Source organism: Dromaius novaehollandiae, chromosome 7 (genome assembly GCF_036370855.1).
Source record: "Dromaius novaehollandiae isolate bDroNov1 chromosome 7, bDroNov1.hap1, whole genome shotgun sequence".
In the NCBI taxonomy this organism is placed as follows: domain Eukaryota; kingdom Metazoa; phylum Chordata; class Aves; order Casuariiformes; family Dromaiidae; genus Dromaius; species Dromaius novaehollandiae.
In genome coordinates this window covers 342,038-368,346 of record NC_088104.1, presented here as the reverse complement: position 1 = coordinate 368,346, position 26,309 = coordinate 342,038, and the positions used below count along the sequence as shown (strand labels likewise).

At 38.3% G+C, this 26,309-nt stretch overlaps 1 protein-coding gene across 2 annotated transcripts in view; it reads right to left on the bottom strand.

Annotated features, from left to right (window-relative positions):
* BAZ2B (bromodomain adjacent to zinc finger domain 2B) overlaps window positions 1–23,738 on the bottom strand; it is a 159,818-nt gene extending 136,080 nt beyond the window's left edge. The window contains exon 1 of one of the 2 annotated variants that reach the window (XM_064514492.1): window positions 23,364–23,738. The gene's annotated coding sequence lies outside the window, so the exon portion shown is untranslated. The remainder of the gene's footprint in view (window positions 1–23,363) is intronic. The other variant, XM_064514491.1, reaches the window with a different exon arrangement.
* Between the last annotated feature and the right edge of the window lie 2,571 nt (window positions 23,739–26,309).

The window sequence follows — 26,309 nt, the reverse complement described above, 5'->3', positions numbered from 1 at the left end:
AAATTACATGACCTGAAGCAGGAAGCATATAACGTATTTTCACAAACAAAGCTCAACGACAGAACCATGGATAAAACCTTAAAAATAAACCTGAAAAAATTATCAATGTGCAATATATGCAAAAGCTTCTCTGGCAGAGGACTATGAGAACCAAAGCACAAAAGTATTTTCAGAAAAAAATACAGATGATAGATGTAATACGTATCAGTACATATATTTTAGTTTATAGGCAAACCTGAAATACCAAGCATAGATGGCTTTTGCTTACAAATATGCATTAGGGAACACAAATAGCATTTTAAAATTCTAATGCACCCTCTTCCAAAATAATAGTATCTTCTTTAAGCAGAGAGGCATAACTCTTTGAGACACTCAAATATTCTGTTCACCAGGTTTGTCCTTTTCCATCGATCCACAAAGCAAGTGACATCACTCATACTACACATAACTGAAGGCAACACTTCCTTTACACATCGCACAGTCCTTAGACAGCAGTACCACATTCCCTCTTCCATACTGTACAATATATATTCTCTACAATTCTGCCCTTGGGAACCAAGCAGTCCACTGGTTTTACAGCCTTACAGAAGAAACGTGCATTCAAATCTGTGTAACATAGCCTGGTGCTGGGAGTTGCCATTAACAAATACCTAGTAGTATAAGCTAAATAACAGCAAATACACAAGAAAAATGTCAGAATATGAAGAAATTGTGATAATAAAATATACCATTTGTGACTGATATATTGCATCTTCATTATAGCTTAAAAGGGCTTAGTTAAATGTTTGATTTAAAATATCAAAGCCGGTAACAGAAACTTATAATAAAGTTTTACATCTCTGCTGCAGTTCTGTTGGGACATAGCTCTTACTAATTGCAAACTGGAAGCTGTGAGATAATGGATCATACCGTACATTTCACAGTTACAACATGCACAGTGCTGGCTGTTTAAAAAAGTAGTATTACCTTCAACAGATGTAAAAATGTGTTTTGTTATTACAGACGGAATCCAACTCCTTTAATTAGTTTCTGAAGTTTACTGCCTCACCAAAAAAGGCACTGAAGTTTTTAAACTAACATTAGCATGATAAGGAACACGGGTAATTCTAAACAGAAACTTTCATAATTTTCAGAATCACTGCAGATTTTAAATCCTGGAGGAATCGTATATTGAGAACTGGAGACTGATAATTAAGAGACAGAATTACAACCATCAAAAATGAAGCTAGACAACACATTAAATTCAGAAACTGCCTTGAAAGTGTCATGTAACACTGCGTGAACAATAAAAGGTCTTAATGGGTCAATGTACAAATAAACATATCAATGGTAATATAAAAATCTGTATCATAGAAAAATAACAGTACAAACAGACATCTTTACTTGTTCAGTCCTCAACTCCCGAGACACGTGACATGAGCCATACGACGAAGCTGATTTAGTAAATCGCACACTAAGCGCAGGTGTCAGATATGTGACCTGAGAAAATCCGCTTGGGTCTGCTCCATAAGGCTCTCCTGAACACAGAGTCCTCACAGAAGAAATTAACTTTCCCGAAGCCAAGCAGCAAAGGAGACCCTCCAGCTGAGTCTGCCACGCAAAATCCTGCAACAGAAGTTACTTCACTCCCTGCTAGCATGTGACAGAGGCACTGAGAAAGCAGATAAGCAGCCAGATGAGAAAGGAGTCAAGTGAATGGGTCTCACACTACAGGAGTGCTGACAGATGTGCAACAACTATCTCCCCAGTAAGAGGAAAATATTTTCCTTTCCTCAAAGAGACAACGACTACTGTTTCAATTTATGCCATAGTGTTACTTACACCATGACTGTATAATGCCTGGTTAAGGAAAAAGCAGGTACAAATGATATATAAAACATTTCCAATTCTATCTCAGCTGGACTTGATAATTCTTTTATTATGAGCCTTGCAGTCAGTTTTCTAATTCTGTCTCTGATGGACTACTAAATGTATTTAAAACTGCCAAATTCCCCATTATCAAGAAAATAGGGGGAAGAGACAGAAGGGCTGATTTTTCTATTTCTGTATTAGAATTAGCTCCTTTGTTTTTCCCGCAGAACAGAAAATTATTTCCATTTAACTTTACCTGAGTAACTTAAAAGAATACACAACTTTCCTGTCTTTAGGGGCATTATGTCAACTGACAACACATTTTATCCTAGAAAGGTCAACCAAAACAATCTATGTCTTTACCTTATAATGTTCAGGTTTCACTTATGCCTAACACTCAAATGTTTATCACTAAGTCACTGAGAGACCATCTGTGCTGACATTCTCTCAAAACACAGTATAAACCGCAAGACAGGGAGAGACGTTCTGTGCTTTCCATCCTTGCCAGCTTCCTTCAGGCACGCTTTTATGAAGTCCTCCTTTCTCAGGACATTATGCCCAACTATCCTGTTACCTGCAGAATATAACAAAAGCTAAGAAATAATAGATCAACAAAAAGTTATATTATGAAAGATCATCCATTAGGTGAACTGGATCTTAATCCTCACGCATCTTGTTCTGATGAAACTTAAAAGACATTAGAATTTTAGAACACATCGCTTCAAGACCATTTCAATAATCTGCCGGATTAACCACAACTCACAAATTTGCATGTTTTCTTACTGCCAACATGATGCAAAAGTAGTTTAAACACATTCTCTGTCCTTCAGTACGTCCTTAGCTGTATTTCAAGTAGTTATGATTTTCCTGTGGCATAAAGAATTATGATAAGAACTAGTTCAAAGTAGTAGTAATTGCATACAGAGGTTTTCCCATTCTACTGAAAAAATTTTGTCCCACAGTAGTGTTAAACAAAAAGCATTGACAATTCTGTGGTACCAAACCAACAGAGTGCAAGATATCTCTGCAAGTTGGAAGTGTAAAGTTAAGCATTTAATCTCCTAGTAGTCAAAAGAACTTCAGAATTTGTCAGGAGTGATGGCCTCAGCTGCCAGGATGGCCAAAACTTACTTTTATATCCCGATTCTCCTTTCCCAGGAGCCAATTCTTGATGATGTAAGCCATGATGCAAGTCTTGGCCACATACCATACAACTGTACTGTCTCCTTGGTATGGCAGTAAACTGAGGTGAATTATATACACAAAATAAAGTCTAAAAATAAAGAACTAGTGATACCGATAAAATTTTACTTCATGCTGTTCATAAATATTAAGTTCATCATCCTAGCATCATCATGATGAATGGAAATGGCCTGACTATATGCCTCTGATTATGGAGATGAGCAAACGACAGCTTGGGTTGTCTGCAGGCTTGCTGTTTTATCAGTGACTACATATTAATATAATCTACAACAACTTCATGTTTCAGAGGATTACAATGATTTTCCTTCTGCTTCCCTGCTCTTTTTGGGCAAAAATGTACATGCAAGTGCATTTTTTTCTGGTCTGTGAGAGTTCAGGTTTGGAGTAAGAGCACAGTCTTGACTCAGATTTCCACTAAGACAAAAGATTGATCAGATAAGCTGTGAGCCCGTAAAAGAAAGCTGTCCAGTGACTGAAAGAGAAAACACTGTGAGCAGGAAGCACTAAATCCTGAATGGAAGGGACGACTGCAGAACATAACAGGGCAAGAGGCCAGAAGACAGCTGAAGTCCTAAGACATCAAGTGTTTCTTACTATAACACCCGTCTTTTCACTTCTTTAAGGCTGGAGCTTGAGCTAAAGGACGAGACATCACTGCTTAACATCGATCAATTCTGCCACTGATGAAACCAAAAGCACTTTTAAAGCACTACTGCTTTAAAGCACAATATTGTAGCACTTTTAAAAGCACTTTTAAAGCACAATAGCAATACTAAGCATGTCTGAAATCTCACCCTAAGCATCGATTAGTATCTTAAGATCTCAGACACAGAAACTGTAGCCATGAAAAAATAATCAAGTCCGGAATAATTTCATAACAACAAATTACCTTCTGTTCAGAAGGGAAGATGGTGAAGATATACTTTCTTTTAAAAGCTTACAACACGTGCTTTCAGGTTGTGATCTACAGACCCCCAGCAATCTATGTATTGTTTCTAAAAGGCAACAGGAAAGTTGAAAAATGAATCATTTTGAGAAATCACTCTTTAAAAGATGCTATTTATGATGATTTCAGTGTCTGTTGCAGGGAATATATTCCATAAACAAAAATATAATTTAAAGGACTGTGGTTATACAAAACATCAGAGCTTCCATTTAAGTCCTGGAAAAATTAGCATCCTGCTTTTTCAGAATTGTTCTGTTCAAAATTAGTTTAATTTAGATTGGTCTAATGGCATCTTAATTTGTGTGAGTTGACTGAAAAATATACTGAAACCTGTTTTCAGCAATGTTATGATGGCTTTTTTTTGACATCAACAGAAGCTGGTTATTGCCACATGCTTGAAACCGATGTATATGACAATAAAGGAGCCATTAATGCAGGCTTTTTCCTGTCTTACTAACAGGTCTGAAATCCTGCAAATCTGGTTTACAATACAAAATATGGAATTGAATCAAGAACGATCTATTGCATCATGGAAATCCAGTCCAAAGTATTTTTAAAAACCTTTTGCTTGGGTTGAAAATAGCTATGAATATACTTTTTAAAATGCTATGGTGTTCATTACAAGTTTAACCAATTAAAATGAAAAATCCTACTTTTATTAATGCAATTGCAATCAGCTGTCCACATGGTAACCGTGCACACAGTCAGTTTTACAGGACATTCTTAAGCATACAGATTTCAGTTCTGGAAGATCCTCAACTAAAGTGAAAGCTCTGGAAAACTGTGTGTTACGTTTATGCATTTCATAAAGTCAGGTTTGCATTTCACGTATCAATGCAAATGTTTGTTTTTCATGTACTACTGGCATGAAAAAATAACAATAAATTCGTATGGCTTAAGTAAGCCTATCTACGGCACTCAGTAAGAAATACCTAGTGTTTGGCAATGATTTTAAGAGATATTCACCAACAGAAATGTTTGACTGCATATTGCTTGTAATTAGATATATAACTAGCATTTTATTGGTAATGCTATTTAAGACAGTGCACCACATTTTGTAATTAAATCATACCAAATTAAGTTTATTCTGGAAAAGGAACCAAATAATTTTGAACTAAAAGGTAAACTTCAGTATCCAATATCCACATTCTCTATTATACACAGAACACATGGAAGAAGGTATAATGAAGTTAAAGCCACAGACAAAAAAAATCAACAGTTAGTGCAGGTATTCTTATGTATATGCTACTTTTGGTGTGGCAGAATCAAGTTCTCCAATAAGCAAAAATTTCCTATGATGGTCCTTCATATTTTCCTACCGACATAACCCAGATCTTCCCTCTCCAAGAAAGACAACTCCACTTGAAAAGGACAGTGATGGGAGTGGGGCTATATATACACGTGGTTTTGCTGAGCAGTGCATTCATGCTGATGAATCAGACAACTACTGGAGCAGGGGGAAAGGGGAAAGTAATACAAATCCTGCCTATTATTCAACACAGTTATTGATTTTCACAAAAACCACAGGAACTTGTCTTTGAACTTCTAGCCCACTTTCAATCATGGCTGAGAACAAACTGCAAAGGTTACTGCGTGGAATGGACAGGTACATGGACAAACGGGTGAACAGCCAGTGTGGTCATAAAATTTTGAATGTGCTGAAAAAATTGCATCAACATAATTATAGGAAAGAGGGGAAAAAGCCATCAAAGGAACCTCCTGCATAATTAGTAGCAGCCAGAAACATTATAGAAGTAGCTGGGTTTTATCAGAAATTATATGCACAGTATCATAAAAAGCTGTTTATAAAACAAAGTGTGTAAACACAAGTTAATCTACACTTCTAGACTAATAAGGCTCTGGACCTGAGGCAGTAACTATTTAAGGATTTTCAAAAACATACACTACCTGGAAAGATCAGTATTCCAAAGTGTTAATGGCGTTCCACATATCACGGGTAGTTTTTTAATTGGGAACATACCTCACAACATTGAGGACCACAATGTGAATACTGTATATGCATCAAAGACAAACTTTTACATATAAAATACTTAATATGCATGCTTAATACACATACATGCTGGATTAGCAGGCACTTATGCTGGTGTCCTGCCTTCACTAGCAATTTTCTGGGGGAAAAAAGGGGTTATGTTAAAAAAGTTCAAATTTGGTTTCCACCTAGAAAAATAAAAAAAAACTTTATGAAACCTGAAAAGAATTTTTCTGACTACTGTGATTCAGTGGAAGTAATGTAAAAGAGATTTTTCATGGGAAAGAAAAAAACAGCTAATGAAAAGAAAAGACTGTTGAAATCTGCTAGAATAGTTTTCATTGAGAAAAAAATCTCCGCTATTATGTTTAAAAGACAAAAAAGCACATAACCAGTTATTAATATAGCATTAATGTTACTATTGAAGTTATGAAGAGTCTCGTTACTGACCAATTTAAAGCCGAGATTCTGCAAAACAGTTCTACATAATTAGCTCCTGAAGCTTCAGTAGGTCTTCACCTATATGTGAAGTCAGGCACATACTTAAATCTCTTCAGGATTAAGATGTATCAAATTAATCTAACTATATCTGGGTTACCATACTTACCCTACATTTAAAAGTAAAATTTATCTGTGTGTAGTAGGGTCACACAAGATCTATATACTGCTTAAACCTCCCAGCAGATGCAGGACCCAAATGAAGGCACAGGAGCAACAACTAAACAAGCAACTTGATCCAATTTACTGTAACATGATTTGAGAATAATTGCATACCTTTCTGCTGATTCGAGGTATACAACCAATGCTGAACCATTAAGATCATGTACTGTATTTGTCTTAGTGTGTGCTCTGCAACGGACCAGTTTCACTTCAGTTTATACATTCCATTCAGAATGTATAAATTAAGCATTTCTGATGAACTGGAAGCCTCAATTTTCACAATATATATGAGCTAGAGAAAAATTAAGTTCATGATCAAACTTCCATTAAGTGCTTAAATTAGCCTAACTAAAATTAGATACCTTCTTAAGTAACTAAGATCCAAAAAGTTCCTTTTAAAAATATCACTGCGATATTGAAGCCATATAACATACCTTCCGAGAAAAGGAAACTGAAAAAAAGCCTTGTTGCATCACAGCAAACTGTATTTCAAGACTTTTAGAGTGAATTACCCATCACATAGACAATCTTTCAAATACATAATACTTCCATTTCTCATATTCTTGTAATGAAAGTTAAACACAGTGTATCAAGGTACAGAATGACCAACCTAACACCCCTATTTTTGATAATTAATACACTCAGACGTCTGTGATTAAAAATAACGTTATTTGGTATTAAAGGAGTATTGTAATAGCCAGAGCCATTCCAAAATATTTTTATTTTAAAAGCTGCACTTCCTGTGGTTTACGGTGACAGCATTGATATGTTAACTGGTTCACTCAATAAGAAAGACCAAAGAAAAGTAAAATGTTTACACCAGCTTCTGATGTGTTTTTAATCTTATCCTTCCACAGATGATTCAGAAAGAAATAGGCTGAGAACCATATATCGCAAGTGGCCTCTTTTAGCCTTTTTACATACCAGCTCCAATAGGCCTTCTCCAAGCCAGACACAAAACCTGTTCCACGCTTCAGCTGCCGTAAGCCCCACAGAAGCAAGCAGCTTCAGCACGTCTTATCTAATACCCCAACCGCACACATCCCCCTCAATTTAACCGCAACATCCTTGTAATGTCCCGTGAAATCTTTGGGATAGGACTTTTTTCATTTCTATTAATATAATGTCAACCACACAAGTCCTTAAGTTGACTCCTACTTTTTTTTTTTTTTTTTTTGGATCATGACACGTAGCTCATAAGAAACCAGGACTTTCCAGGTAACCGTCTGGTTTACTGATTTCCACCACCGGAATTACTTCCAATGAAACGTAAGAACATTAAAGCCCTAAAGAACTAAGACCCTCTTCATGCATTTCTACATTTTCACAAGTAATTTCAGACTATGACTATTCCTAAAATGTTGTTTGAAGATCTTTTCTGAAAGTTCATAAAAACATCAAGATCCTAAGATTTAAAAAACAGCATCTTGGACTTAAAAATAAAACTTCATGTTTAAGTGGAACTACAACAACCTGCCGCAAAACCTCACTCAGAGTTCTCTTCCTTTTAAAATATTTCATGGCAGCACTTCGCACATTGTTTCAGATGGTAACTCTTAGGGCAAATCCAGAATTCCAAATTTAAGATGCAGAAAGTATGTACAGAAGTGGATTTTCTGCTTGTTTTTCTAAAATATGCTTTACTTTCCACCTCAAATATATAAATTGTTGCATTTTAGACAGCTGTATTATACGTTATGCACACAGATAAACTAGCTGTTTGGAGTTTTGTGGTCCAAATACCTAAGTATTTATATATACTCACACGCAAACACTACACACTTGCTGAGCTTAAAATAAGTATTTAAAAGTTGAGGAAGGATCGGCTCTGGTTGGCAAAGATAAACATTCAAACACTACAATGATAAGTACTCAAATACAGCACCCATCAAAGGAAAGTGTCTAGAGCTTCAAGACTTTTCTTAAACTCAAAAAAATGGTTTTTTGAAGTGAAGCCTTAGGTTTGCAAAAACAAGTGAAGAGTTTTGACTAAAGAAAGTTTCTTCAGGCAAATGTATCCATTTCAACCCACAACTCAAATATGGCCATGCCTCTGCATTTTCTTGTTTACATAAAGCAATGTATTTGTCTGCCAAGTTTATTTTGAAAATCGCAAACTTATCCAAGAGTGTTATACAGCATGTGATGCATACAGAAAAAGTAGGGCTATCTGTTGAAGTAACATCCTTAAGTTAGTTTTAGAACCAAAATTAAAGTGCTGTAGCTTCTTTCCAGATACTAAGTCATCACTTCAATCGTACATTTCTTTAAGTAGTAGTCTGCATGAGAGTTCATCAATGCTATTTGCTGATGAAACAACTGTCTTGTTTTGGATCTGCTGTATGTCAAAAACAGTACTCAAAAATAATGGCACCTGGACACAGCTTTTCAAGACTACAAAAGGAAATACCAGAGCAAAATGCGGTAGGAAGGAAATAGCAAAAATTTGCTGATGCTGGATATACGGCCTGTGCCAGCTTTTACCCAGGTGAGGTTACAGAACAGAGCAATGAGCAACGTACTCAGTGCTCTAGGAAGGAGTAAAATTAGTCTAGGACTGATTTAACAGTTTACGCCTAGAGGAGTCCAGTCCACAGTCCAAATGTTTGTACACCCAAAGTTTCGAGAGGAATTATTTTAATGGTGTCGCTGTTCCGTTTGGCTGAAGCGGTTATCTTTTTGCTTGCTAGACACCTGTGCAATTCAGCCTGAACCAAATTTAACTTGCATCTAACCACAGTTTAACAGGTCAGTGACTGAAAGGCATTTATGTAGAGACACGCAGCGTACTCTAAACTAAAATGTTTATTTTTAGGATTTAATGGCAGAGTACACAATGTTTTAAGACAGAAATCAGGTATCAAACCATAAAATTACTTTCCAAATCCAAACGCATGATGCAAACTTCGGAAGCTCGCCAACATTACTGTCTACTACCAGCACCATACCGTAAGCACTCACAGCCCCTTTCCTGAAACCCATAATGAAAACCCCACTCTTGAGTACTTTTTTCCCCAAGTCAGATGAGCCACAAAAAAGTAAGCAAAAGTTTTCACGGCAGTGCAAGCATGTACCTTTTCCCTCCCCTCTAAAACATCTGCTTCCATGGAAAGACAAGGAGAAACATGTCAAACGGCCAGGATCCTTTCAACTTCAGCGGCTGGCTGCTGGCTCCAGCTCTGCCTCTGTTTCCATGGCAACTGATGTGGCATCAGGAAAAACAAGTACAAGGATAAACAACAGCTGAGGACAGAAGTGCTACTTTACGGAAAATGACCTCTGTACTTCAAAATGTTAATAAACATGAATTATAAAATTAGAGGCATGCTACAAGAAGTCAAAAAACAATTTGTGGAAACAACCACTACATAAGTATGATTTGAAGCATCCGATTCTTCATTTACAGAAGAATCTGCACAGCATGAAAACTCTTTGTCACCAGCAAGACACTTCCTCCTCATTGTTTTATACAAAATATATATATATTTATTTATTGCCATATACACGATTCTCACTTATTCGTTCACGCATACCTGTGTTGGATAGAACCGTAGTACATAATCATGGCCTAGGCATTTATTTTAAAACAGAAATTACTTCTGTTTTCTCTCTCATTTTTTCTTCCTCAGCAGCTCATCCCCGAGTTGCCACAAGAAGCAGCGACTGAATACGAAATAGCCTCGGCCAGTACTACCCAGGCACGGCTAAACCGCCAGAACATCGCCAGTCTCAAGTGAAGCCAGAAATAGGCTGCTGACTGGACGAAACTTGAACCGTGTCTTTGCCAGTGCAATATGGCAAAACAAAACAGGAGACACCTCCGGACTACACACCACTCCTTAACCCCGCCACCTCCCGTGCAGCTCTCCGGGTCGCTTCCCCCTTCGATTCGGGAACCCCTCCCGGAGCGCCGCGCTCTGCCGACGGACACGCACAGCTCACCTCCGGGGCCCGGCATCACGGCTGGGTGTCAGACCTCGCCCAAGCCCGCGGCGCGGAGGATTCGGTGAAGTACCTGAACGCTGAAAGCAGGGTCTGCTATCGATACCATCCTGCTAGCCGCCCCACGGCGTGTTTGCGCAGCACGGCTGGAACTCAACACCTAAAATCTCAGGGAGCCAACAAGATCCTCTCCAACATCCACACAGACAGAAGAAGCCACCAGAGATTATCTCAGGACCACCACAGAGTGTCTAGTAGCTTCATTTAAAAAAATTTGGCAAAAAAACTGATTTTCCCCAAGATATGGAATAATGTTACAGTTCTCAAACTAGTCAATGCAAAATACCAACTTATTAATACGGTTACATGAAAAACTAACAATAGGTTACAACCTGTAACCTACAAGGATTTTAATTTACCCCACATCTCCAAGTAGCTTGAGAGACGGTTACATACATAAATAAAAATTTAACACAGTGACACTGCAACAAGCAGTTAGTTCAAGACTGCTCATTATAAATGGAGAAAATATTTATATTGCGACTTAAGGACTTGGTCTGGAATCTGCTATCTTCAACCCACCCCTTCCAATTTTGACAATATTTGAGATCAAGGCTATTCCTGAAATTTATGAGGCTCATCATATCAGCTATGGTGTTAGAAGAATTTACTTAAGGAGCAGAACAAAAATAGCCTCTTCGATAGAATAATTTGCTAGAGCTGTAGCAAAGCTGAATAAACACTTAATTGGCATGGGGGGGGTAATCTAAGTTTACAAATATTACAGACCTATTATGGGTTTCCCATGTGATATTCCTAAGATTATATAGGCACATACCTACACGGGGACAGGGAGAGAAATGGATATGGGAAAAATCTGTACGGTCAGAAATTACATTATGTAAAAATATAGTATATTACATAAGGTAAATGACAGAATGCACTTTAACATTTTACGTGCAGAAAGAGCACAATAAGGAGCCAAGAATAAAAGACAGAAGAAGAATTCATGTCATTAACAAATACTCACATTCTTCCAGCACGGTACAACTTTTTTTCCCTTAAGCTAACATAAAAAGCTTAGACTGAGTCCTATAATGTCCTTTCAAATATCCAACATTAAAAAAAGGAAAAAAAATCCTGCACTGTAACCAAGTCATCACAGATCCTGAAACCAACCATCATAAAGGCAGGCAACCCAGTAACAGAAATCAATATGAGTCTCATCAGTTTGAAATATGTGGTTTGTAAACACTTTTTGAAAGGTCTTAAATTTGTCAGATCTCTTAAATGCTGCTTTTTAGGAATAAAACTGAACATATTCATGACAATTTCATGAATAAATCCCTCATCAGAATTTCTGTAAATCAAACCCTATAAAGCGTTTAATGAATTTACATTGAAAGTATTTCCTTGTTTCCTAATATAAATTTTTTCTAATAAAAGTTGGTATATCAGCGAAGTAGCATCAGATTCCAGTCCAAGGGTCGTGCCTGACACTGACTCCCCTTTCCCTTCGTAATGCAACACTTCAGAGTCAGTTTTGGATCTTCCACAGTCTCGTACGGATGCTCAAGAAACAAGCCAGTACCTGCTGATTGCAGTTCGGATACCGCCGTAGGGCAGGTCACACTCAAGGGACGCAGGGCCGCACTGCCCCAGTCACCCGCCAACAGGAAAAGCAGCAACTCCAGAGACCTCAGCTGGTGAAAGAGGGAAGGAGACACAAACTAAAAGGCCCCTTAGCCTGCTTCTTTCTCGGGGGAATAGTTCAGTTTTGAATAGGCTGAAATATTTGAAAATGGACATTAACTGATTCTGTCAATGTCTTTTCATGGCTACATAAGAGGCTAAAACCCACAAATACCGATTGCTTTCTTATTGTCCTACTATCTGTGGAATTAGAAAACATACATGAAATGAAATGCAGATTAGTAACACTATCAAATATCCCTTCTTACCTAACAACAGAAACTTTCAGAACATAATAGTTTCAAAACTCTGCTACTGTACTTCCCAAATAATGTATGAATCTTCATTTCTGCTCTTGAACATTTAAGCTTATAAGTAGCACAGTATTAATGACTTTAACTGTTCCTTTATTTCTCTCTTAAAAAAAAAAAAAAGACAGACTATCTATCCATCTGTCTAATGCTACACTTTGACGGGGCTCACCATGCATCACCAAGCTGACTAAATCCTGAAACAAGAAAATGCAACTATTCTTTCTAAACAACAAATTCTGTAAGCCTCAAAAAAATTCTCAATCAATTTTGGAAAAACCATGTGTTTAAGTGTTCCGTTCCTGTGCTTCCTATGATAACCACAGTTCATGCTAAGCAACAAATTATAACTTGCAGTGATGTTTTCAGCCAAGAATACTAATTTACTACCTTTGGATCACTTTCCCTGTGATAGGTCTCCCTAGAAGTTTGAAGAAACGGCTCAGTGATTTTTGAGTGAAGAGAGAACACTAGGAAAGGATTTTTACCACTTAACATTCCTAAAAAAGTTAAAATGGCTATTAAAAAGAAACAGACACTTAAAATTTGGCACTGAAATAGCTCTGTAAAGTTAAAACAAACTTTGCAAGAAAATCAAAATGATTTATTGAGTCATGACCACTCGGAAATTATTGATGGAAACAGTCACTTGGAAGGGGTTGCTAACAAAGGTACTATTCTGTATACACGAACAGGACATAATACGATGAACATGCAGATCGATCTTAGTACTCAAATTACCTGTATTTACTGGCTACTGCTGGAAGCAAAAGGGAGGAGAAAGACTGAAGAATAAACCTTTCCCTCAGTCCTTCTAAATTTTATAAAATGGGTACAAAGCAGACCAGTTCTGTTGAAGCCAATGTATGGGGTGGGGAGGCACAGAATGATCACTTAGCTTTCCAAAATGTGTTAGGAGATCCCGTTCCACTTTAAGACATTAAAAAAAGTCTCCTAAAACATATAACATGAGGCATTTCAACGTCCAGACAAATCATTCCAAAAGATATTTTTTCATGTATTATTTAGAAGTATTTTTTTAAGTTACATGCATCCCCTTACATGCCTGTTTACATTATCACATGATATCTCACCAATACGTAACTCATTTCTATGGCTGCAGAAAGACAGAACGCCACGCTTAAATGCTAGTTTGCACAAATCGTTTACATCATTACAGTAAACTGCAATATGCTATCTATTCAACATTATACCGGCTAACACTGAAAATTTAATGGCATCTGCCAGTCAAAAGATTATTAATGTATCTTAACGATAATCAAAAACCTGACATATAGAAAATGTCTCTCAAAAAGAAAAAAAAAATCCAAGCTGCTAACTGTGTAACTTAACACATAGAAAAAATAAAATTGTCTAATTTTTCCTTTTAGATCCTAATGCCAGGAAAAAGTGCATTTTATAGTTGACTGCAGTTACTACTACACTTAATATTAGTTTTACCTTAATATAAAGAAGAATTTTTTCCTTCCAGCATTTAATTTGACTGCTACTTTGCATGATGCACACATTTCTTCATACAGTCATGAAAACCAGTGCTTCAAAACTAACCCTCTAGACAAGCCTAAACTATGGCATCAATACTTTTCCCACCCTTGTTCAAAACACGCTTGGCTCTGTGAGGAAGGCTTGCTACATACATAAGCCTTGTGAAAAAAGATTTCACTTGAAAATCACTTCTAGAAAAGCAAGATAGTGACAATCATAGAAACATAACTGCTAATATCATAGTTAAATACAAAAGAATAAAGAAGTAAGGCAAAATTCAGTAATACTTTGTCGTCATTTTAGGAATATATTCTTTCTTTAAGCTCCCCTCCCCGCTTTCAAAAATTTACTTCTCCAACTCTCTTACATGCATTAAGTAGCAAGTTAAGTGAGACACACCCTTTAGTATTAGGTATTTTTATTTGGTGGCTGCTAGCAAATGAAAGTCTTACGAAACACATGCTGAAAGTGTTCAGGACATCTCCCTTTCGCATTCAAACATCCACTAACTCAGCTTAAACTGCATCTTCCAAATCGCTCTCTGGTATAGTCAAGGTACGACTGTAACTCTGAGTGCTTTCTCTACTAAGTTTCAGCAATTTTGTATCTTTCTGACAACGCACTACTGTGATTTTGCCATCAAATTACAAAATAGTCCTAAAATGCAAACTCCTTCCATGCAAGTAAAGAACCTCAATCTTTATGCCCTTCAACAAGAGTATAAACTCCACCCACTATCTTTAAACAAGCCTTAGGATCCAAACTTTCTTCCCTTTTCTCCTAGACAGCCGCATTTCAGTGACACTTTCCTCAGGACAGTAGCCTTTTGGCGTGGTCTGTATTGACAAAATGGTAAAAAAATCGCCCTGTTGACTGATGTCAAGGATTGTTAAACTGACTATTCCCATTCAGTGCTTCAACTAACATACGGAAAGAAGAGAAAAGCATCCATTTACTTCTCTCCACTCCCACTTAGATTAATTTCCCTGAAGGAGACAAAATGGACTCCCTATTGTTTCTAATATGCATGGTAATTTAGGAAATAAAGAATTAAGAGCTTTCGATGTAAAGAGAAAAACCCTGCTATGAAGAATTTGTTTCTAGCATTACAGCTATAGTAGAGGTTGGGTCCTCAAATGATCCAACTAGCCAGCACTTTTTCCTTCTGTCTCATTTTTTGCCTAAACCACATAGTTTCAAGTCTCAACTACTATCTCTGATCTACCTCTTTTGTCAACATCCAAAAGGAGCAATAAGATGCTTAAAGATAACTCCAAGGATGAAAGATAATCAGAGCCGCAGTGGAAAACACCAGGTTGCATTTCTTACAGTTTAGCCTTTTTTTAAAGTAGTATAACAAACAAAAAAAAGGCTACAGTTACAGGGAGAGACAGTATCTTTTATGAGATTAACTGATACACCTTGAAAAACTGGACTACTTTTCAGGCATGTATGACCTCCTCCAGACGTTTTTAACACACTGATCACTACAGTAAGGAACCTTCCTAGACCAGGCTTCCCATCCTTCCGGATCCACGTATACGAAATAGGAATTTATGTACATGTTTCCTCAGTGATCATTTTTGCCTGCATGCCAAATTATCAGGTAGCATCAAATGCATCAAAATAATGCATCAAAAGCTGCGTGACAGCGACAATTTTGGACTTTTATTCCCACAGGAGTTAAGGATGCTCAGAAAGTAGATTTTTATCATTCAATATTATAACTCTTCCTTTAGAAGTTCCAGTCACTCAAATAAGTAAAGAAATGGAAAAGTTACCAAACTAAATGTATAAATTAATGGAAATACCTCACCTCATTTCCACATTGGAAATGTAAAAGCAAAACCAGAAGAAAATGCAACATCTGCTAATCCAGCTCAAGTATGTCATTACCGACCAGTATTTCAAAGCATTTATTACATATCTTAACAACAGAGAAACCAAACCATGAAAACACTACAGCCATTTCTAATATATTCACTAATTTTTCTATGTGATACTTGGCAAGACTGTACTTGCTGCTATTTTATCACACCATGATTTTGCGTAATATAATTGTATTTTATGTTTCCCTCCAAAAGCTCTGGGCACAAAAAGCATTAAACCCACAAATTGCAGCAACTATAGTTTTAACAAGGTAACCTTGGATAAATCCAGCAAAGATTCCTTATTGAGAAGACACTGGGGGAAAAAAAAAGTCAAAGGACTACAAAGGTTGCATGATGTTATTTTTAGGCTGCTTTACATAAACAAGATTTTGCATTTAAGATGTGTGTCACTGCTGACCCTTACATTTTTTTTCTTCAAAGCTCAGTCTATCATTTTATTCAGCATTTAGTTAAAATTAAATATTTAATATTGAGGCTGTTATGTGTTGCAAGCACAGCTAAAATGAAAGACCTCTGTGGCTGCAGTGACCAGATTTTAAATGCAGGTAGATCAATAAATAAAAAAAACACTCAAGCACAGCCTCTGTGTGTGAGCGGAATGGTTTATAATAGCTTGCAAATGACTGTGTGCTTGCTGTAACCAGCTGTTCTTAAATTATGAATATGCAACCAATTCATGTTAAAGCCAAATCCCAGCATTATTTCTACAGAGAAATCCCAGTAGTTTTTGCTTGTTCTACATGTTAGCTCTGTTAAGGATACAAATAGCAGTAAGCTTCAGAACAAACAGCACCAAACTATTGGCATTTCATGCACTAGGTCCATTATCACAGCAGGGGTTGTCGATTTCTGGAACATTCCCACAGCAGCTCAAGCAATACAACAACGATCTCCCGGCAAAAAATAAGAAAAAAGATGAAAATCTTTGCAGCACACACGAAGTCCCTCTGCCAACCTAAGGCTTTTTCGCTTCAACCAATCAGACTGTCAGCCCTGACCTACTAGCAGGCTTGCATCAAGCTTCAAACATTTAAAAACATCAATCATAAAAACAAAGACAGGACATTGAATTATACAGTATTAACCTCCAGGGTTTGCATACAAAGACCTTAGATTTATTTATGTCCCAGCGCGTTAAGAGCTTCAGTACACCATTCTTTACACCAAACTGGCTGCCAATTTGATGAACCTCTCCGCCCTCAGCAGGAGTGCAGCGTCTTTGATTAATGAGTGCATGCTTGTGGAAAAGTGTAAGAACAGAAAATGGGGTAAAAACCACACAATTATGTTCCTACACATCCGCTCGACCACTGCAGTAATTATCTTCAAGCTGGATTTCTCTTTACAAGACAAGACAGAGGGTTGAGGTGTGTGGGGGGGGGGAGGTTGCCGCTGATCATATTCACTTACACGGCACTATCGCTATTCTAAAATAAATTACTAAAATGCAATGTACTGTTTATTAAAGCCTCTTTCAGCATTTAAAAAAACAGAAATTCATGAATACAAATTGAGTATTAAATACGGAATTTTAAAGAGCTAGCTGCATATGCAAAATGAAGGAAAAAATAGTCCCCAGAAGATATCAAAGTTGTATCTTCTCACCCAGCAGTCTCATGAATTGAGAATCAAGTTCAAGAACAGCTGAACAGAGTATTTTGTGCCTTTAAATGCCCATATATAATTACATATTCCAAAGAAAACCTTGCTTACACTTCCTATAGTTTACAAGTAAACACTGGTAGAGTTTTCCAATACTCCAATACTAAAATGCTTCGTGATGACTTGCCACAATTCCAAAGCAGAAGTAAGTTCTGTATAACGATCCAAAAAAAGAAGATGGCATTGTCTGATGGTCACTGCGCTGTTTTTAAACCTACTTTCTTTTAAAAGATTTTATGCTGCAAATATTACCCCAGACCAGGCTTTATACTCAGCATTGACACATTGGTTTCCATGAGACCACTGACAGTAGTAAATACTCCAGCAGGCAGACCAGTTTTTCAGATGCTGCCTTTATATTTTTACTAGTTTAAATTTTAAGGCTTTCTGTGATTCCCCCCTCAAGGGCTAGAAAAATCTCTGCAGTCTCTTGCTGTAAACTACCAAGGCTTCACCCATTCAGCTCTTTACAATGCCTGACCTACATCAAGTGAAAGGAGAGTCATATGTCCTTTACACACAGAGAACAGGACATTCAGGAGGCCCTGATGGGTATGAGGAGGAAGGCAATGGGAGAGATTTCATGTTAATGGCAACAGGCATCATCCTTCTGAAAGGATGAAATGCACACTGACAAACCTATTATCTTTTTATAAGTCAGTACTTTCAAAGACTACATCTCAGAGTTTCTCTGCCATTAGATGAGCTCCAAAATACACACTTTACTTGATGTTTGTCTCTTCCCCACCAATTTGGAAAACTTCTACATAAGAAATTTATTTTATGAATTGTCAAGTAGATAAATTAATTCTGTTATATTAAGCAGGAAAAAAAACCATGCATCTTCCTTTCCTTGTTACTACATTAAAACTGCAAATGAGCAAAATCTTCCTTATTAAAAGTGTTTCTTTTTCTTGGTAGTCTCATTAAATACTCACACAGCAATAAAAAACAGCTTCTCCCCCCCTCAAAAAAGGAATCAAAATGACATTTTTTGTTTTCTTTCCAATAAAGTCTCAAAGGAACTTCTTTATCAGACTTTAAAAAGTACACTGAAAAAAAATAATTTCCCCTTTTAAGGAATGAGTCAAGACCAGGGCATTATATAACTCTAAATATAGGACAGGAAAGAGAGTTAAGTGAAAAACTTAACACATCTAATATACGAAATGACATGATAACTGGATTATACATTCCACACTGGGTTTTTTTAAACCTTAAAATTGTATTGTTAAGAGACAAAGTAATGGAAAAATACTAAATCTTGCTTGGACATTTTTCAGAGAGAGAATGAAAACATGATCCCAATTTTCAATGGCTATCAGCACGCAACTTGATATACTGAAGCAGCCATTACTCTTTGCAGTAAACAAACTAAGCATTTCAGTTTTGAAAGGAACATATTCTACCAATCACACTACAAAACAGAGTCAGTGAACATGGCTTTCCTTCCTACTTCTAACACTAGCTCCTACTCATTTTGGTAAAAGATTAAATGGTCTGTGCACTGGGGTCCTTTCTTGTGTAACAGTGAAACTAATACATATCCACCTTCACAAAGTATTAAGAATCTCCTATGAAAAAGCAACTAAATGGGGGCTGGAGAGGGTCGGGCTCCTTTCCCTGATCTTACTAATACAGCATCCTTGTTTCCATTACTCATCATCTCTAAAGAGTTGAGCACAGAACTCCAAACTCCTACCACTCATTTAGGTTAATGTCATCAAAGATGCACTTCCATTCTACCGTTACACAATACAATAAATGGAACTTTTAAGTAAGTAAAAATGTAATATTGCAACTATTTTTTTTAAGCATAAACACCAGTCACAATAAACTGGTGGGGTGGGGAATAAACTCGGTGAGGTGGGGAAGATCATCTGTACCTACATCTAGGGTTCTACATAATGTCATCTTCACCACAGACATCTGATTTGTTTAAAATGTTTATTACATTTTCTCAGTGTTTGGAATATTGTAGACTAGACTACTTAACTATCATGAAAAACACTGCCATCCCTCAACACCTGTGTCAGTGTTTCTTCAGAATGCAATTTAGGATCAGAGGCTAGTTTATAACATAATATAATTTACTTAATGTACTGTAGTAAAATACAACTAACTCAAAAGCTGTTGGCTTTTATTACATTATTTCTTAATCTGAAATCTCTATTAAAAATAAAGGATATGACCTTGGATATTTAAGTACCCCAAGATGTACAAAAATAAATAGGTACTGAAGTGTTACTTTGTTTATATTAATTCTTATTTAGGACAAAAACTAGGAGGCCTTTAAAATAAGCTGGTATTAAGTTAAAAAAAAAAATCACACTTAAGTCATTTGAATTGTGAGATACCACTGGGAGCGTGTGCGCATGTGCATGGGGGCTGGGGGGGTGCATGTGTAATAAATTGCATTTTGGGTTTTGCTAAGTCTACCTTTTCACGGCTCAGATCTCCTAGCCTCAAACAGGCCATTATAAGAATATTACAAAATTGAAAGCAGTCAAGTACTGATACCTCCTTTCTCTAATTCAGTGAGATTGGACAGAACATGGACTTCCTTGCAACTGTGATATTCCGCTTCTTGTATAGGAACACAAAAGTAGCAACAAAGACATTAACAATTGCAGTTCAAGCTGGGAGTGACTGTTCTGTTTCAATTCAATGACACCACTAATGGCTTCTTAGCAGCTCCATGAAATCAACCAGCTGTCAACTCGATGCATCAGAAGGAACAGTTTATGCACTCCCATAAGAAAAAGCAACACATCAGGATGTTTTGCAAAACATCTGCTCCTTTACACTGCAGTTCTATAATAAACATGCAAACAAAGAAATGAGAAAAAGGGCAACAGGAACTAAAAAAGACTTCCATTACTTGCTTATTTGCATTTTAAGTAAATGTCTCCCAAAAAGACAAATATCTCAGTTTGCAGCATGTTCTTCTTACCATAAGGTCAGAATAAAGACTAAATATACTGCAATGTTCAACCAGTGCCTATTTATAAAAACGTTGCCAATTTATCTTTCAAAAATGGAAAGCAGCTTATTACGTGTTAATGGCAATCAACTATTGCTCCCAAAATTATAAAATATGTATTTAATTATCTTTCCCCTAAGGTCATTCAATGTTGTTATTGACAACCTAGAATAACCTACGAGTCTTAAAAAAAATTCAGTCTAAAAAAATTTTTGTGGGAACATTTACCTGGAAGGAACCTAGTAAAGTGCTATTCAGTTCAAAGAGCAAGAGAGAGAAATACCTGTACCACAATTCTAGTTTACTATCAATAAACATTACTCTCGAAAGCTTACTTTGTGCCTTTTGGAACTGACTTTGAGGCAGTAATGAAAAGGGAACATTTCTTTAGAGAATGAGGCAATGTTTGTATTCTCCAAAGACTTGTATTTATGAAGAACTTCATCACTACCTAATGTTAATATTCCATTATTTGCAAGGAACTGGTATAATCTAGGATTTAAAAAAAAAATCCGCTCAAAGTGAACTTAACATTTCTTGAACAAAGACATACCCCCACAACTCTTGAAAGTTCCATCTATATATATTTGACAAAAATTATTTGTTAGGATTTTCCAAATGCTATTTGGTTTACTGATTTTGCAGCATTGTGACAAAAACATGCACACAGTTTATTATAATGCGAGACATCAAATATACTAACTACCATTTTCTTAAACGGCTTATACTCTGTTGCTCACCTTTTATAATCTACCAAATCTTCTAGGCCTTTGTTGCATGTATAATTTAGATCCATCTGTTCTATGTGCTTTTAACTATTTAAACATTTTCATCTACCTAAGATTCACGTAACTGGAAAATACTCAATTAAACCATGCGTGCTAATGCAGTTTTTAAAGAACATACTAAGGTAAATCTGACATTTGTTAATGTAAACGCTTACTTCGAAGATAGCCCTGAAGATCCTTTAGGTAGATCACTCAATCCCGAGCTGTTTTTTGGGGGGGAGGGGGGTGGCCTTGATGTCCTAAGAGCAATTCCTATTACTTTCTATGTAAATTGTTGACAATGTTTTTCCCAACCCTGAAGACAAAGGAAATGCAAATTAATCACAGGCAGCTTCATGTTCTTGTTACTGTGACTCTTAAGTATGCAGCAACTAAAGCAAGTATGGGGGGAAAAAATGGAAAATCAGAACTTTACTTACAATACTTTCTCAAGTATCCAGTGCTCCAGTAAGTTTTACCATATGACCAGAAAAACTTATATGAGATCTTAAAAAAAAAAAAAGTGTAATTTGAGAAGTAAATTAGAAGAACAGTACCTTTTATCATCTCCCTTTTCAGAGAAACTGACACAGAGGTTATAGCAAGAGGCTTTTTTCCAAAATGAATTTAGTATACTAGTTACATTCTGCCACCCATTGTACAGCATCTGGAACATAATCTAAACTACGTGTAATATATATAGGTATTTTTCAAGATGAACCTTGCTAACAACGTAGCTAAAAGTTTGTTGCTTCCAAATATGCACCAATCTGTCATTTAAAAATGAAACGGCTGCATATTTCCACGCTCTTCATCCCAAATGGAAATTGTTTAATGCTTAGGGAAGATTCTGGACCAGGGCTTTCACGTGAACTTCACACCAGTTAGCTACGTGCTGTAAACACAAATACTGCTCCTCTCCGGATGAAACGGTACTTAGCATAAAAACTTTGAGATTTTCTCTTTAAACATCTGAACAGTGAAGTAAGTTTTACCTATTAAATACTCAAACGCCAAGACAATTAAAAAAAAAAAAAAAAAAAGGAGGAGAGGCCGGGCGACGGTCCCCGGGCACAACCGCTTCTGCCTCCGCCACAGCAGGCAGCGGGGCAGCGAGCCCCGACCGGGAGCCTTTCCCTTTAAAGCGCTGTTTACCGCGCGTTACAGCCGGGATCCCGGGGGAAAGCACACGCTCCTGCAAAAATTCCCCTTAAACTTCACGTGACGTCACTGTCTGTCCCTGTAACATTCCCTAAACTTCGCGCCTCACCCACAAGGGCCTTCAGGATTTCCACTCGTTCCCCCCCGAAACAGACAGACTCGGGAATAAAAATTTGCCCAAGATGGCGAAAGGCTTGTTGTTTAGAGGGCGAAAAATGGAGGATATTGTGATATGCACAAAGGGACAAACCCCCGCGACTCGGCCCCGGCCGCGGCCGCCTCTCCCCGCGCGGAGGCAGCGCGCACAAAGACGCGCGGAGGCGCCGGCCGGACCCGCTCCCGCCGCCCAGCCCAGCCCAGCCCAGCCCAGCCCAGCCCGCTGCCGCCGCCGCCCGCACCGCTGCCCGGGGCAGAGCACGGTGCCGCCGGGCCGGGCCGGGCCAGGCCCGGGCGCCGGCGCCGCCCCCGCGCAATGCGGCCCCACCGGGCGGGCGGCCCGGGCCGCGGGAGCGGCGGCAGCCGAGCGCAGGGCGCGCGGGGAGGCGGCGGGCGCGGGGCCCCCGCGCCACACAAAAGAGCCGCCCCGGCCCCGGCCCCGGCCCCGGCGGTGCGGGCAGGGCCGCGCGCCAAGTTCGCAGCCGCCCGGGACCGACCCCGGCGCCGCCGCCTCCCGCCGCCTCCCGCCGCCCCGCGGCCCGGGCCCTCCGCGCCGCCGCCGCAACAAAGAGACGGGGGCAGCGGCGCGAGCCCGCCCCCCGCAGAGCCGCCCGGCGGCGCCGGTCGCCGGCCGCCCTCACCTCGGGCGGGGAGCGCTCTACCTCCCCGCAGCTGGTGCCGCCGGCTGCGCGCGGCGGGCGCGCCCCTCCCCAGCGCCGGCGGGCGCAGCGCAGCGCAGCGCAGCGCGGGGGGCGGGCGGCCGTGTCCGGGCGGCGTGTGCGTGTCCGCGGCGCCGCGCGTCCCCCGGCCGCCGCGCCAGACGGGGCCGGTCCCCTCCGAGGTGGGTTCAGCTCCGCCAACCGAAAGTGACGTCAACCGGCGCTGCGCTCGCTCCAACAATGAAAGTTGCTGCGAAGGAGAGGGAGCGGGGGTTGTTTATCTCGCCCCAGCCCCCGCCGCCAGTGACCCGTCAGCGCCCACGGGGGCAGAGCTGCCCGCGGCGCCCCGCACCGTCACTGCTGCGCACGAAAAGTTGCCGACAGCGAACGCTGCACAAAGAACAACAAAAAGAGGCAAGTCCGCATTTGGTCATTTTTAAACGATGAATTGATTGGCAGAGAAACACCTAGTCCACCTCAGGTACCTACATAAAACACACTCCCACCCTGCGGACTAAGCTCAGGTAAAACACAGAAACCAGAAGGATCCTGTGGTGCAAACAATAGCCATCCGCTGAAAAAAGACAACGCGTTTCCCCAAAGAGGAGACATTTTAAAGAAGCCTCGCAAAATTAGAAATTCAGAGGAAGGAACATTTAACTTTTATATTTAGAACTACATTAACAATTTCAACTAACACAAGCAACGAGAGGGGAAATCGGTATAAAAAAGATTATGCGCGTGTATTAAAATTCACCAGGCACTGACATTTAAGTGTATAGTACATCTGCTAAATACCAGTATTCTTGCCTTGCCTGAAACAACATATACAGAGGGTTTTTGTAAGAGGCTAAAGAGCTTGTGCCTCCCTATACCAACCCTTTAAACGACACACGTGGTATCCTCCTCTTTCTCTTTTTTGGCATAGTCTCAAACTCGGCCAGGGGTAAAGTACACTTCAAGAGCCAAAAGACTGCTCCCTAAAAACCATAATAATACAGATTTAAAGTTACACCACAGCACAATGAAAAATATCCCTCAAGAAATCCAAGTACAGTCAGTACAATCTGATAAAATATTACATTTGCAGAAACCAAGAAAATGCTTAACTTGTTCACCTTGTTAAATGCTACATATGAGGATTTTTTTTTTTAGTCAAAGTTATTTCTAAATAAAGCTGATCTCAGCGTAAAGTAGTAAGTATATGTAGAAAGATGCCATTGTTTTCTGTTTCCTCTTCAGCCACTGGCTGTGATTTTAATTGTGCTGGAGGATCTTCATTAGTATTAACACATGGGGAGATTTCACAAAGCTGCTTCATTAGAGAGGGGAAAAAAAAAAAGCTTGGCAGACTAGCTCTTTTTGCATGCAATGAGAATGTCAGCCTTACCTCGGTCATTTGTAACATAATAAGTGCAAGCACAATGATTGCAATGCAGGAGCACTGGGGGAAGGGCAAAAATGCTGCCTGTCTGCTAGGGATATGAGAAAAGCAAGCTCCTCATTACACAGTAAAATGTATGCTAAAAATTAGTGAAGATGATGCCTCATGAGACTCATGCTAAGTAAATTAATGTGCTGATATGTTTTTAATTATTATTTTTGTACTAGTTTATTTCATTCCCAGCATTCACATCCAGCAGCAAAGGTTTGCTAGCGTTTATTGATTTTTTTCTCTGCCACATTCCCGGAATACAGATTTTAATCATTTCACTACACCACACTCAGTAATTTCATTAAAAACTGGAACCTTCCATCCCCAGAAAAGCATTTAATTCCAGTGACACACAATTTCTCTTAGCAGCAAACTGTCTCAACAGTAAAAGCTGGCCTAAGGTTCAAATGCATAATTTAGTCCTGAGTTCTCCATGCTCTGCATTCCTTTGAAGCTATAATTTGACTAACTACCTAATAACTGTAATAAGGACAATGATTTCCTTATAATATGTTATTAACCCATATTTAATTAACTCAGAGGCCAAGTGCTGTACATGTTTGATTGGGTCAGTACCTCTCTAACCTCAAAATTTACTAATAATGTTCTTGAAGAAAAACGTGGGATAAGAGTAAGTATGGATACAATAAATGGCTGTTTCACTCAGAATGTTACGCATCAAAAACTCATACATTTTCCAAGACAACAATATTGTCACTCAAGAGATAACAGGATTTCCTAATAAGAGAAAACAAACAATGGATTTAGATATCTCGCTAGCAAATTTTTTGGCTATGTGTGTATCAAGCATCTCTGCCAGTAAATTTGAAATAAATCCTAATACCTAATGTAACTACCTCTTTTCTAAATAACTATTCAAAATATTTGTTGTAGTTAGACAAACCATAAAATCTTGTGAAAAATAAAGATGTATGCATGTTTGGATGTATTATGTAATCTTTGTTTTCTATAATACTCAGCAGGACAGAATTTAAGTTATTTGAATACAGAAGCAGAGGCTCCACGATGCATTTCTTCTCTTCACAAAGTTTAGTGAAGCATCTAAATTTAAACCACTGGAATATATTTGATGTGAAAAATATTAACAATATCTTTCTCATAGCACCGACTATTAATGTTACCTTCAAGTATCAATTTAAAATTAGTTAGGTCACTACATAATATTTTATATTCTGCACCAAAATATGTTTTAATAGAAATTATAGTTCTTCCATTGGTTACAAACAGATCAGTTTTACTACTGAAAACTTAGTAAGATTTTAAAATTGTATTAACAATTCTTTTGTTTTAGTATGCTTACTCAACAGAAGCTGTTTATGAAGTGAGTAACTATTACATCAGAAGGGGTCCTAGCTTCAAAATTTGGCTGTTCTCCTCCAGGCAATATTACAGCTGTAATTTTCAATTAAAAAAAAAAAAAAAGGAATTTAAACTGCAGCATGTATAGTATAAAAGCAGGATTCTTCTTTCTT